At 44.3% G+C, this 13,597-nt stretch overlaps 1 protein-coding gene across 3 annotated transcripts in view; it reads right to left on the bottom strand.

Annotated features, from left to right (window-relative positions):
• SLC7A1 (solute carrier family 7 member 1) overlaps positions 1–3,875 on the bottom strand; it is a 61,394-nt gene extending 57,519 nt beyond the window's left edge. Inside the window, exon 1 of one of the 3 annotated variants that reach the window (XM_081129729.1) lies at positions 3,675–3,875. The gene's annotated coding sequence lies outside the window, so the exon portion shown is untranslated. The remainder of the gene's footprint in view (positions 1–3,674) is intronic. The other 2 variants (XM_081129727.1, XM_081129730.1) reach the window with 2 other exon arrangements.
• Between the last annotated feature and the right edge of the window lie 9,722 nt (positions 3,876–13,597).

The following is a 13,597-nucleotide window of genomic DNA, read 5'->3' as shown; positions in this document are numbered from 1 at the left end:
TGAACAAATCCTGAGTGACATGTGAGGTACATACTTCACCCACAGCTCGGCCAACACAGGGTGTCTGAAGAAGTGCCTTCAGAGTACAATGAACATATTCAGTTGTCCACCACTGAATCATTTAACCAACCTGCTGCTTGTCCTTCTAGCAAATTCCCAGGTGGCAAGCTCACTAACTGTTCCATGATAAATTATGACTCCCTTTAAATTTCAGGGGTTGTTATTTTCAAAGTTGCTTTGGAGTTGTGGTGCAGGATTGACAGGGATTATGGAGAAAGAAAAAGAGAATTCCTATAGTTTACAAGGCTGATGTTCTGCCACTGAAGATCCTACTACCATATTTTCTTGACTAGAAGACACCTAGATCCTTGGGGTGGACAGAACCTTGACCTGGGATCCAATGCCCGTTTAAGGCCCAAGAACCCCTGGAACGTAGATCCCAAAAGCCCAGGAATGAAAAAGCAGGAACACCCCATGGCCTTAGAATCCCAAGTGCCAAAGGGTCTCCATCCTGACAACGGGACAAACCCATGGCCGGGCTACCCACTGAAAGGCGGCAGGGGAGCTGAGGGAGGCTGCAGGAACCGGGAGAACCTCTGTTCAGGTATGAGGAGGCATGAAAGCTAGGTGAGAAAAAGGATGTCTCCAATCTGGGGTGTCTACCAGGCAGTCACAAACCTAGGAAGGGCCCCCAAGAGGGTAGCTCTCCTTCAGCCCTGTCCCTTGAGGATGAAAGTGGCAGTTATGACTTCAGTCCTTCCCCACCTGCTCTTTCCTCAGCCTCCCCCATCTCACTAATGAGGCAACTCTACTCTTCTTAGAATCACAGCAGACCCTGTTCACGCCTCACACAGACGCCACTGGGCAATCCTGTTGAGTCTACCTTTAAAATCTACAGCGAAGCAGAATTCAACCTTCTCACACGTCTACCACTTCCACCCCAGTCCAAACTGCCCTCACCTCACACCGAAATTACTCACGGTCACTCTTTCTTGTGTAGAAATAGCCTAGACTAAGGTTTTATTCCAGAATTAGTTACACATCTCTGAACTGGTCTCCCTGCTTCCATGTTTCCCCCCACACACACACATCTCTTCTCTACACAGAGTTGGAAGTAATCACGAGAGCCTCTAATGGTTCCCCACCCTCACTCAAAGTAAAAGCAAAGTCCCCGTGGCCTATGGGACCCACGGTGGTAGAGGGCCCCCAGGTCGGAAGAGGCCAATCACATAGGAGAAAGATAGGCACCCTGGCAGGTGTGGCTCAGTTGATTGGAGTGTTGTCCGTACAAGGAAAGGTGGTGGGTTTGATTCCTGGTCAGGGCACATGCCCTGGTTGTGGGTCCCCAGTAGGGGCATGTAAAAGAGACAACCAATCGATGTTTCTCTCTTACATCACTGTCTCTCTCTTCCTCTCCCTAAAATTAAGAGCCAGGTAGAATGATGGAAGTCTCAGAAAGTGTCTCTGGCACAGACAACTCCAGGCAATATTCCTTTCCATAACAAAAAAAACACTTATGCCTGTTTCAAATCTGTCTGGGAGTAATAAGCCAATAACTCCAAATACACAGTAATGCAGTCATTGTCAGCCATGACAGTTATGTCAAATGGCAATATGCCCAAGATGGAGGTAATGGGGTATAACGGGAACAACCTTTGGAAGGGCCCAGAACATCCAAAACTACAAGTCTGGACACTCAGGTAAGGACTCCATCTGGACACTCTTTGTGGGCTATCTATAAGAACTTAAGAGCTCTGACCATCCCACACTCGAGTTTGGCTGGACAATGGGTCACACTCAAAACCCAATGGAACTTCCGCTCCACCAGACACAAGCTGCCACACAGCCACCTGGCTTGAGGTGGATGCCCACCTCTCCATCCCTAGAGGCTGTCAATGATCTGGACCTCGAGTTCTATCCAGTAAGCTCCCCCTTTCTGTGTGTAATCTGTGTGTAACCCTATTGGTTTACTGAGTATTGAGAAGGTCTTCCCTAATAAGCCTGGCATTGTGGAAAGATAAACTTGTGTGACTCCTTTTGGGGATGCTCCCTTGCTCATGACAGGGATTAATTCAATTAGACATAATGCTGTGTCCTCCAACATTATTACATATTTTTACTGGCCTTAGTAGAAACTAGACTAGAAAAGCCAATAAAAAAACATGTATTTAATCCCACCAAGGAATGGAAATTTCTACCAAATATAATTAGAATTCAAGCTCCTGAGGGCAGCAATCTTGACTTTCAAGCTTTTTTTCCCTCTAAAGCAAATAATTATAACACCTAAGAGCACCCATGTGGCTCAACTCCAGATTCAAACAAGATTTCTGATCTCAATTAAGTTTTGTCCTGTTTGTTTAGTCAAACTCCTTTGACATCCTTTAAATTTTATGTGTAATGATTAAACATAACCTTAATATGCTAAACCTTTAAAAACTATTTTAACCCATTGTTGACGTTAGCCCCTAAATTTGTATTCTAATTGTGTGACTTAAATAAGACCTTTTGTTTTAAATACAGAAGAGTGTGTTCATATAAAAATAACTTCCGCTCACACCAACTAAAAACATCAGGGGGATAACTATACCATGGTTTCCTATTATCGGATCCAAACATAAAAGGCAAGAACTGTCAAAACAAATAATAAACAACTTGTAATTCATATTAAACACAAATAGGAAATTAAGCCCGAGGCCAACATACTCAGTCCTACTGGTCAAATTTTTAAGAGCGCATTTTAGGACATAGAGCTGGGGCAGAAACCCTAACCCTCTCCTCTTGGAACTAAATCTGGAATAAATCCATCTCCAGGTGACTTCCACATCAGAGCCTGACCCCGCATACTGAGATGCATAATTTTCTTCCAGAAGGAGCACGTCTGGCTGTCCTGCTCATACTAGTCAAACAGGACTCCTGCCTGGTGCCCACACCCACTGCAAAGGTGAAGGAGCTACCATAGTACAACCGCTCTGTGTACACACATGTTCTAAAAGGAACGCAAGGAACACACTGAGAAAACGTGATCTTTATGAAGCCGGAAGAACTTCCTCCCCCTCCAAACTCAGGATGCTTGACGCCACGTCTGGTCACAAGAAGCCCACCCAGGCGGGACTTCCCCAGGAAAAAACCCTGAGGCCCAAGGTAAGGGGTGTAGACAGCCAGGGCATGCATGTCGGGGTTTCGGGGGAGAAGAGAGGTGGATGCGGTGCAGTCCCCCGGCCGGCCACCAGCCGCGGGACCACCCTCCGGGATGCCGGGTGGACTGGCGCCCCATGGCGGATGACACATCGCAGACCTCTAGAAGGGTTGGGGGGCTATGTACGCCCCGCGCCAAGCACAAGAGAGTAGCTGGAAGCTCTGTCCAGCCCAGTGCCCGCCCCCCCCACCCGTAGACCACCAGAGCGTCCAGGCGCCGGGTCCCCTGGGAGGCGGCGGTCCTGCCCGCGCCGCCAGGTGGGCCACGCGCGCTCACTCGCTGTTGCATCATGCACCACGCCGCGCCATAATGGGCACCGGCCGCGCAACGCCAGGCCGCCCTGCCCTCGCCACCCGGAGGACGCCAGCGTCCCGGTGTGGGGGCCCGCGCCGCCCTCCCACGGCCCCACGCGGCCCGGAGCCCCCCCAAGGTGACCCGGAACCGGGGGCTGCCCCGGTGCGGCGGGGCCGGTACTCACCAACGCCGGCGGGCGGCGGGAAGCGGGGCCGCGCTGGATGGACCGAGGCTCGGACGCAAGCGGCCGGGGGCTCGAGCAGGGCTGCCGTTAGAGGACGCTCGTGGCCGCGACCGCCGTCGCGCGCGTGGACCGCTCACCCCCGCCTGCGCCCGCTGAATGGAGCGTGGCTGCCGGAACCCGCGTCAGTCCTCCGCCGCGCGCTCGGCCGGCCGCGCGTCACCGCCGTGCACCAATGGGAGCGCGCGCAGGCCGCCGGGCGGGGCGGTGGCGCGGGGAGTGCGCTCTCAGCCGGGCTCCTCGTGTGGTGGTTCAGCCTCTCTCGTTTTTTTTTTTTCTCAGTCAACCCCAGCGGGCGCGCCAACGCATTCTTAGGTCCCCTGCAGCCCGGACAGCGTGGGCCGGGGCGAGGACCTTGCCAAGCCCCGACCTGACCCGCGAGCCCCGCTAGCCGACACCACTTTTCCTTTTCCAAACGTGAAAAGATTTGGGAGAAACTTAAATGGTTTTTAAAAAATTATTACACATCTTTTTTTTCTTTTATTTTATTGCAATCCGTTGCTTTTTGTAAATATCTTGCCCATTGTCAGGAAGGGCCCCAAAGCCTGCATCCGCCTCTGCCGCCGGCGGGAGGACCTGCACACCTGGCCGGAGAGCTACTCAAGCGGCCTTCTTCCCGAGTCGCTGTCCCAGGGACCGCAGAAATCTGAACGCCAATCCCACTCTACTCTCCTCACCGAGCAGCCTCTTTGTGGTGTCTCTCTGCTCCAAAAACCAAGCAAGGACCACAATCTACAGAGATCCAGTAATCTGTGACATGAGGGAGAGCGCCGGCCAGGTTCATCACGCAGCCTCCTTCCGGCTTCGTAGGAAAACCTGTAGGTCGGTCAGTGGCCATGGCCTTTGAATCCTTTCCACACCTCCTACCCGCCCAATGTCTTTGGTCAGTAACGGGGGCTCATGTCAGCCACTGGACGTGATACTCCCTTATAATTACTCTAGCAACTTATACAGCATATAATCACACGGTGCTAGCTTGGGAAAAGGTTATAATGAAACATTAAAAGGGGCTAATATTTGTAAAGCACAGTGAACAGTGCTTGGCATCATAATAACCGACTATGCCTTGTTTTAAAACTATACATTCCAGTTTCAATTATAGAGTGGTAAAATTTTGCTCCAAAATTACACTAAGGAGATCTACGTGCTGGGGCTTTTTCTAAATCTCACACAACCTTCTTTACCTTCTGGCACTGCCAGCAAAGGATGTTCCCCTTCTCAACCAGTGTGACTCAAGGACCAACTACTTTGACTTTAACACCAGATCTGGATTTCAATCTGAACTCTGCCACCTTGTTTACCGTGTGGTCGTCTGCAAGCTATTTCACCTGTGCTTGGAGCTCATAAACCTTATATTCTTATCAGAAATATGTTTGAAATACGATTGTGAGTTTTAATAAAAAACTTTTGGCAATAGATAAAATTTAGTAGATTGTGGAGTTACTTTGTTTGGGCAACAGAGGTAGGGAACATAGAATTAATAGTTGTAAATTCTGAGAGCAAGTGTTCCAGGCTTTGATGGGAGTGTAAGTGGAACTTTACCAAAAGGACTTTTAGCACTGTGCTCAGGTTAGCAATCCACCCAGCAGGCTTCATCTTCAGAAAGATAACAGGAGACCCTCATTGACAAGGCCCATAAGCAAGCAACTTCCCAGCAAAAAGGATTCAGTGTGAACTAGGGAAAAAATAATTATGCTCAAGGGCTCTGCAAAAAGCTAGAAAAAAAAGATGGGGGAAAAAACCTGGCTGTATATTTTAAGTAAAGCTATATTTTAGCCAGGTTAGGATTCATGTTGCAGGTCCAGCAGAACCATGAGTGATAGGTAACCTTGATTAGAATCAAAGAGCAATTGAGCCCAGATTCCAAAGAAGGTTAAGGAATGGAGTTGCTAGAATTTAGGCCCAAGAGAGTACCATCTAAAGTTAAAGTTGACAGACCAAGTCACAGCCTAGTACCATTAGGCACCATGTATGTATAGAAAGTACACAGAATCAGTCAGATGTGGTTTTGAACTCTATTTCCTGCCATCTGCTGGCCTACGGGAATTGTGCTTGTCCTCTCTTAGCCTCAGCTAGAAAGGATTTTACTACCTGCTAGATAGGTATGAACTTCATGGTAAGAATGAAAAAATATATATTCAATAAACATAAAGCTGGGAAATGTACATAAGGCAATCACAGAAACTAAATCAAAATGGATCAAAGCCTTAAACATAGACCTGCCCTGGCAGGGTGGCTCAGTTGGTTGGAGTGTCATCTTATGCACCAAAAAAGTTTTGGGTTCAGTTCCCCAGTCAGGGCACGTACCTAGGTTGCCGGTTCGATCCCCTGTCAGGGTGAGTACAGGAGGAAGCCAATCGATGTTTCTCTCTCTCACACTCCCTCTCTCTCTAAAAATCAGTAAAAACAACATATCCTTGGGTGAGGCTTAAAAAACAAACAAGACAAACAAACAACCCGTAGACCTGATACTATAAAACTCCTAAAAGAAAACATAGAGAAAAAGTTCCTCAGCATTGGTCTTGGCGATGAGGTATTTATTTTATCTTTATTGTTGAAAGTATTATAGGTATCTCCTTTTTCCTCCCATTAACCTCCTACACCCCACTGCCGCCCCCCATCAGGCCTACTGCACAATTGTCTGTGTCCAAGGGTCATGCATATATGCATGTAAGTTCTTTGGTTAATCTCTTCCTGCCACCCTTCCCCTCTTCTCTCTGAAATTCATCAGTCTGTTGCATGCTTCCATGTCTCTGGATCTATTTTGTTCATCAGTTTATTTTCTTCATTATATTCCACATATAAGTGAGATCAGGTGGTACTTGTCTTCCTCTGACTGGTTTATTTCATTTAGGATGATACTCTTCAAGTCCATCCATGCTGTCTCAAAGGGTAAGTGATCCTTTTTTACAGCTGCATAGTATTCCATGGGATAATGTCCCACAGCTTTTTTATCCATTCATCTACTGATGGGCACTTGGGCTGTTTCCAGTTCTTAGCTATTGTAAATATATCTGCTATGAACATAGGGGTGCATAACTTCTGATTGGTGTTTTGGGTTTCTTTTTTTCTTTTTTTTTAAATATATCTTTATTGATTTCAGAGAGAGGAAAGGAGAGGGATAGAGAGATAGAAACATCAATGAGGAGAGAGTCATTGATCGGCTGCAGCCTGCAACCCGGGCATGTGCCCTGACCAGGAATCGAACCCCGATCACCTGGATCGTAGGTCAACGCTCAACTGCTGAGCCACACCCGGCCGGGCAGGTTTCTTAAGGTATATTCCTAGAAGTGAGATCACTGGATCAAATGGCAGTTCCATTTCTAATTTTTTGAGGAACCTCCATACTGTTTTCCATAGTGGCTGGACCAGTCTGCATTCCCACCAGCAGTGTACTAGGGTTCCCCTTTCTCCACATCCTCGCCAGCACTTGTCATTTATTGATTTGTTGATGGTAGCCATTCTGGCAGGTATGAGCTGATACCTCATTGTGGTTTCAATTTGCATCTCTCTGATGGTTAGTGACTGAGCATTTTTTCATGCCTGTATTGGCCATCTGTATGTCCTCTTTGGAGAAGTGTCTATTTAGGTCCTTTGCCCATTTTTTAATTGGAGTGTCTTTCTTAAGTTGTATGAGGGAAATGAGTTTTTGATGTTACACAAAATCACAAACAACAGAAGAAAAAATTAACAAATGGGACTTAAAATTTGCATAGCAGAAGAAACAATTAACAAAATGATAGGCAACCATAGAATGGGAGAAAAATTTGCAAAACATATATCCGATAAGGGGTTAATATCCAAATATATAAAGAATAAATTTTTCAGTAACAGAAACAAATAAGCAATCCAATTAAAAATGGGCAGAACTAAATAGACATTTTTTCCAAAGAAGACATCCAAATGGCCACCAGGTACATGAAAAGATGCTCAACATCACAATCATCAGGAAAATGCAAATCAAAACAACAATGAGGTACTACCTCACACCTGCTAGAATGACTATTATCAAAATGACAAGAGAAAACAAGTGTTGGCAAGGATGTGGAGAAAAGGGAAACCCTTGTGCACTGTTGGTGAGATTGTAAATTGGTGCATACACTATGGAAAACAGCAGAAAACCTGAGAACTTAAAAGTAGAACTACCATAGATCCAGCAATTCCACTTCTGGGTGTTTATATGAAGAAAAGGAAAACACTAACTGGAAATGTTCACTGCAGCATTACTCATAGTAGCCAAGATATGGAAACAACATAAGTCCAACCAATAGATGACTGGATAAAGAGCATGCGCTATGTACAGTCGGCCCTCTGTATTCATGGGCTCAGCATCCAAGGATTCAACCAACTAGGAATCAAAAATATTTTTTTTAAAAGTTATATTATTGCTGATGTGTAGTATGTAGTCAGGCCTATGAAGGCTGCATCTGTGCTGAACATCACAGACCTTATTTTCTTCTCATTATTCCCTAAACAACCCAGTATAATGTTATTTATGCAGCACATGCATTGTATTAGGTACTATAAGTAATCTAGAGAAGATTTAAAATATAGGGAAGATGTACATAGGTTTTACGTAAATACTATGCCATTTTATAATAAGGAACTTGAGCATCCTCAGATTTTGTTATCTGAGGGTAGGGTAGGACCTGGAATTAATCCCCTTCAGATACAGAGGGATGACTGTGTATACAATAGAATATTACTCAGCCATAGGAAAGGAGTATATATTGCCATTTGAGACAACATGGATGAGCTTTGAGCACATTATGCTAAGTGAGATAAGTCAAACACAGAGTGACAAGTACTCTGTGACATCACTTATATGTGAAATTTTAAAAGACCAAACTCATAAAAACAAAGAATAAAATGGTGGTAACCAGAAGATAGGGGGTGGAGACAGGACAGGTGTTGTTAAAGGATACAAACTTACAATGGGTAGTAAATAAACCCTAGAGATCTAATGCACAGTACAGTGAATATAGACAATAATAGTGTATTGCAAGCATCAAGCTTGTTAACAGACTGGAACTTAATTTTTCTTCTAACTACTAAAAAGAAAGGATAATTATGTAACATAATAGAGGTGCTAATTATCACTACAATGGCAATCATATAACATATAAATGTATCAAATTACATGTATGTCTTAAATTTACACAATGTTATATGTCAAATATATTTCAATAAAAAAGATGTACAGATGGAAAATACACATATGAGAAAATATTTAACATCTTTTGTTCTTGGGAAATTGAAAATTAAAACAACAATGAGATACCACTGTACACCTAGTCAATAGCTGAAATCCAAAACATTGTCACTGCTACATGCTGGTAGGGATGTGGAGCAATAGGAACCTTTATTCATTGCTGGTGGGAATGCAAAATGGTCCAGCAACTTTGGACAACAGTTTGGCACTTTCTTAGAAACTAAACAGTCTAACCATATCCATTCAGCAATCATGCTTCTTGGTATTTATCCAAATGAGTTGTGTCCAGACAAAAACTTTCACATGAACATTTATAGCAGCTTTATTCATAATTACCAAATTACAAGCAACCAAGATGCTTTTCAATAGGTGAAGAGATAAACTGTGGCACATCCAGACTATGGAATATTATTTATCGGTAAAAAGAAATGAGCTATCAAGCCATGAAAAGACTTGGAGGGACCGTAAATGCAAACTGCCATATGACATTCTGAAAAGACAAAATTATGCGACAGGAAAAAAATCAGTGGTTGCCAGGGTTTTGTGGGGCTAGAGGAGACAGGAATGAGTAAGTGAAGCACAGGAGAGTTTTAGGTCAGTGAAACTGGTCTGATTGATACTGAACGATGGGTGCATGTCATACATTTGTCAAAACCCACAGAATGCACAACACAAAGAGTGAACTCCAACATAAACTATGGAATTTAGCTAATAATAATGTAGCAATATTGGCTCACCAGTTGTAACAAATGTACCACACCAATGCAAGGTGTTCATAATAAGAGAAACCGGGTGGGGAAGGGAGCATCTGGAAACTGTACTTTTTCCTCAATGTCTTTGTAAACCTAAAATTGTGTTAACAATATTTATTATTCAGCAGATCACAGAGCCACTCTATTTTCTAAAGCATTTCAAGGCAATAAATTGGATCAGGTAAGCATGTGAGCTCTGGAGTCAGAAACATGGCTTCAGCTCCTGGCTTCGAATCTTCTAAGCCACATATACTTAGGCAACATCCTTCGCTTTTCTCCCAGCTTCACTTTCCTCATTTCTGAGATGGGAATTATAGTGCCTATGATGAATAAATGGCAATGTGCATGTAAAGCACGTGCACCATGCCTGGCACATGGGGAAGGCCCAGAGGACGTCGCTATTGACTTCAACACCAGACCATGAAATGCTAAGATGAGAGCACTGCTTCTTACATTATAAAGGGTGTTCTTATCACCAGGTACTTTGGCCCTGTAAAGACTGCGTGGCAGAACCTCACCATCCTGCTTTCCCAGGATCAAGAAGGGGAGGCGGGAACACAGTTGACATTCTTCAGAGGACCTCCACTGCTGCCTGCCTAGCTCCTTCCCATTCTTTCAGAACCAGCATTGTCCCCTTTTCTGGAAGATTCTGCTCTTGTCACTCCCAACATCTACTACCATGTCAACAGGAACTGCCATTTCACTAAACCCCATCTCCCTCAGCAAAGGCGTTTTCCTGGGGTTGTAGGCCCTAGACCCAAGCCGCTCTACCAACCCTGGCCACAGTGAGGGCACATGGTGTGTGGCAGATGACCTAAACTGAGACCGCCTCAGAAGCCTTCTCAAGTCCTTTTGGGATTGGAAGAGAAGTCTTTTTCCTTACTGTCAGCAGAGCAGGACAAATGTCAGCCGGGTGCCCCCAGTAGCCCCAGTGGCAGCTGCATGGAATTAACCAGTCTGAGAGGACCATGTGGGCACACAGCCCGAGAAATCAATGGGGAGAGATGAAGTGAGTGCTCCTAGGGTTCAAGGCTCCGTTCCAGGCTCACTGAGGCCACCCATCTGGGTATAGGAGCCAGTGAGTTGCTCTTTTTTTGCCAAAGCCCCTTGTCTTGGGTTTCTGTCACTTACAGCAAAACCAGTTCTGACTCACACAGCTTTTCTATTCTAGGAGTTTTCCACTCTGGGGAGAATTATGACACTTGACAAGGATTGCCAGACAAAGAGACAGCAAGTAACATGTTTGATGTCCATTAAGTGTGAAAAGTGTTGCCCTTGAACTTAGAAGATTTGACTATTGGTTCCTTGATAAAGAGTAAAATTAAACCCCTGCCAAAATTTTCAGAAGACCTTTGAAACCAGCTGTATGCTTGGCTGTGTCATGGTAGAAAGTGTGCCTACCCCTAAAAGGAAGTCTTCCTTACAATGGACTTTGTAAGAAAATACAGCTGTAAGAAAATGATGATGTGGTATTTAACCACAAAGTTGCATGCCCACACATATATTTATCACAAGGTTGTTGAAGAAACTTCATAAATATCTGAATACAAAGAATGGTTAAATACACTCAGATCCACTCATAAATGGAATAGAATATTCAGCAGCTATTAAATGTCATGTTTTCAAATAATATTTAATGTTGTGGAAAGTGCTCAGATTATGTTATGAGAATGGGGTATTATACTTTCTGCATGTACTTCCAATTTATATATATACACATATACACGTTTATCTAAATATATGAGCATACATTATATGCAGACATATATACATTATGTATTATATATAGTCAGGCTGAAAGCATAAAAATGTCCCTAGAAGGAGTTCCAATCTTTTTGTATACCTACCTCAATTTCTACATTGAAAATTCACAATTAACTTAATAGATATTGTTAAAAATCAGAGTTATTGCCCCCAAATAACATAAATTAAAATTCTGCCACCAGCCCCATCCTTCCCCCAAAATCTGTACAGCCAAAGAACACCCAAGTCTTTACCCTCAATTCTACTCTCCCTCAGGGTTTTGTCAAGAAAGCAGCAGCTAAGGCCTGGCATGCAACTATTGACAAGATTTTTAGGCCACTAGCACCAGGTAACCAGGACATGAACTCTGCAAAGATAGTGATGCCCTACCTTCCCTTATCTATAAGTATTCAAAATAAATACAATAAAATAAGTATGAGGAAATCCAACAATCTCTGCTTGTTTTTCCATGCTGTCCTGGTTCCTTTCAATGCTTTTTCCTTAACGTCACATTCTTTGGAACAAAAATCTTTTGTGGCCCCAGTTGACCCGGAGCCCTACACATGGGTCTGGTTTGCCAGGCCTGTACCCCAGCACTGACAGTGAGCTCTAACCTGAGCCCTGGCCAGAGTCACTACTGAGAGACGATGTTCTTCACTCACCTCCTCAGTTTAAATTTGCTTCAAATTTGAAGGCCAATGGTATACATCTCTTAGTGGGTTTCCATAGTGTTTGGAAGTATTTTATGTTCTGTGAAAAAGCTTTTAATTAATTTCCATACCTTTGTTATGTTCTTTAACATATGAGTGCTATACTCATAGACATTTAAATTCAGGAAACACAGGAGAACATTTTGTAATATATAGTATATTACTGTCTGAATTGTGTCCTAAAATTTATATGTTGAAGCCCTAACCCCCAGTGCCTCAGAATGTGATTATATTTGGAGAGGGGGCCTTTAAAGAGGTAATTAAATTAAATGAGGCCCTAATCCAATATGACCAGTATCTTGATAAGGAAGGCTACAGAGAAAAACACCAGGGGTGTGCAGGCACAGAAGAAAGACCATGTGAGGATACAGGGAGAAGGCAGTCATCTACAAGCCAAGAGGAGAAGCCTCAAAAAAGAACTGAACCTGCCAGCACCTTGATCTTGGACTTCCATCCTCCAGAACTCTGAGGAAATAAATCTCTGTTGTTTAAGCCCCCAGTCTGTAGTGTTTTGCTATGGCAGCCCTAGTAAACCAGTATATGTTGGTACTCATATTTGAAAAGATTGACTGTCAGAGCTGAAAAAGACACAAGCTAAGCACAAGCAGAGCAAACCTCTGGTCTCTCAGCAGGGGGCAACATGCTGTCCTCAGGGTCTCAGGACCAATTAGAGGCACAGTCAGGTCCTGGGACTGACAGTACAAGACTCTTCCTCACATGAGACTGAGGCCCCCGTTCACTTATTATCAATTTGCCGTTGTTAAGGTGTTTCCCACAATTGCTCTCCTCCCGCTGGGCTCACATGCCCAACATGGAAGATGGGAAGGCCTGGGACATCCCCAGGTCAGCCTTGTCTGTGTCGTTGCAGTTTAGTAGCTGTGACGCCAACATAAGCAGTCCACTTCTCTGAACTGATGTGAGCGAGCACAGAGCTATTGACTTCAGAAGGCTGTCACTTCCCACTGTGAGCGGAGGGTGGAGTAGAAAGTGGATTTTCGTCATCAGAGAGGCATGAGTGTGAATCTGAACTCCACCACTAGTCAACTGTGTGACCTCGATCAAGACTCTTAGAGTCTCCTGCCAGTGTAGCTCAGTTGATTGTAGCATTGTCTCATATACCAAAGGGTTGTGGGTTCAATTCCTGGTCAGGGCACATACCCAGGTTGTGGGTTTAATCCCTGGCCAGGGCACATACAGGAGGTAACTAATCGATGTGTCTGTCTCTCTCCCTTTCCCTTCTTCTCTCTCTAAAATTAATTTAAAAATGTATCTTCAGGTGATGATTAAGAAAAATCTTTTTTAAAAAAAGAATACAACAATATTTTTACTGACTACCCTTGACTGACTTTTGTGATGCTTAAATAAGACGCTGTGTGGAAGGAGGGGGTCAACAAGCAGGCTCCCTCCTACCCTGCCTTCTTTCCTCTCTCCTCCTACTATTCCTTTCTC

This window comes from Miniopterus schreibersii, assembly GCF_964146895.1.
Source record: "Miniopterus schreibersii genome assembly, chromosome: 2".
NCBI classification, from domain to species: domain Eukaryota; kingdom Metazoa; phylum Chordata; class Mammalia; order Chiroptera; family Miniopteridae; genus Miniopterus; species Miniopterus schreibersii.
Note: the sequence above shows the minus strand (reverse complement) of the source record. Positions and strands in the feature narration are given on the sequence as shown.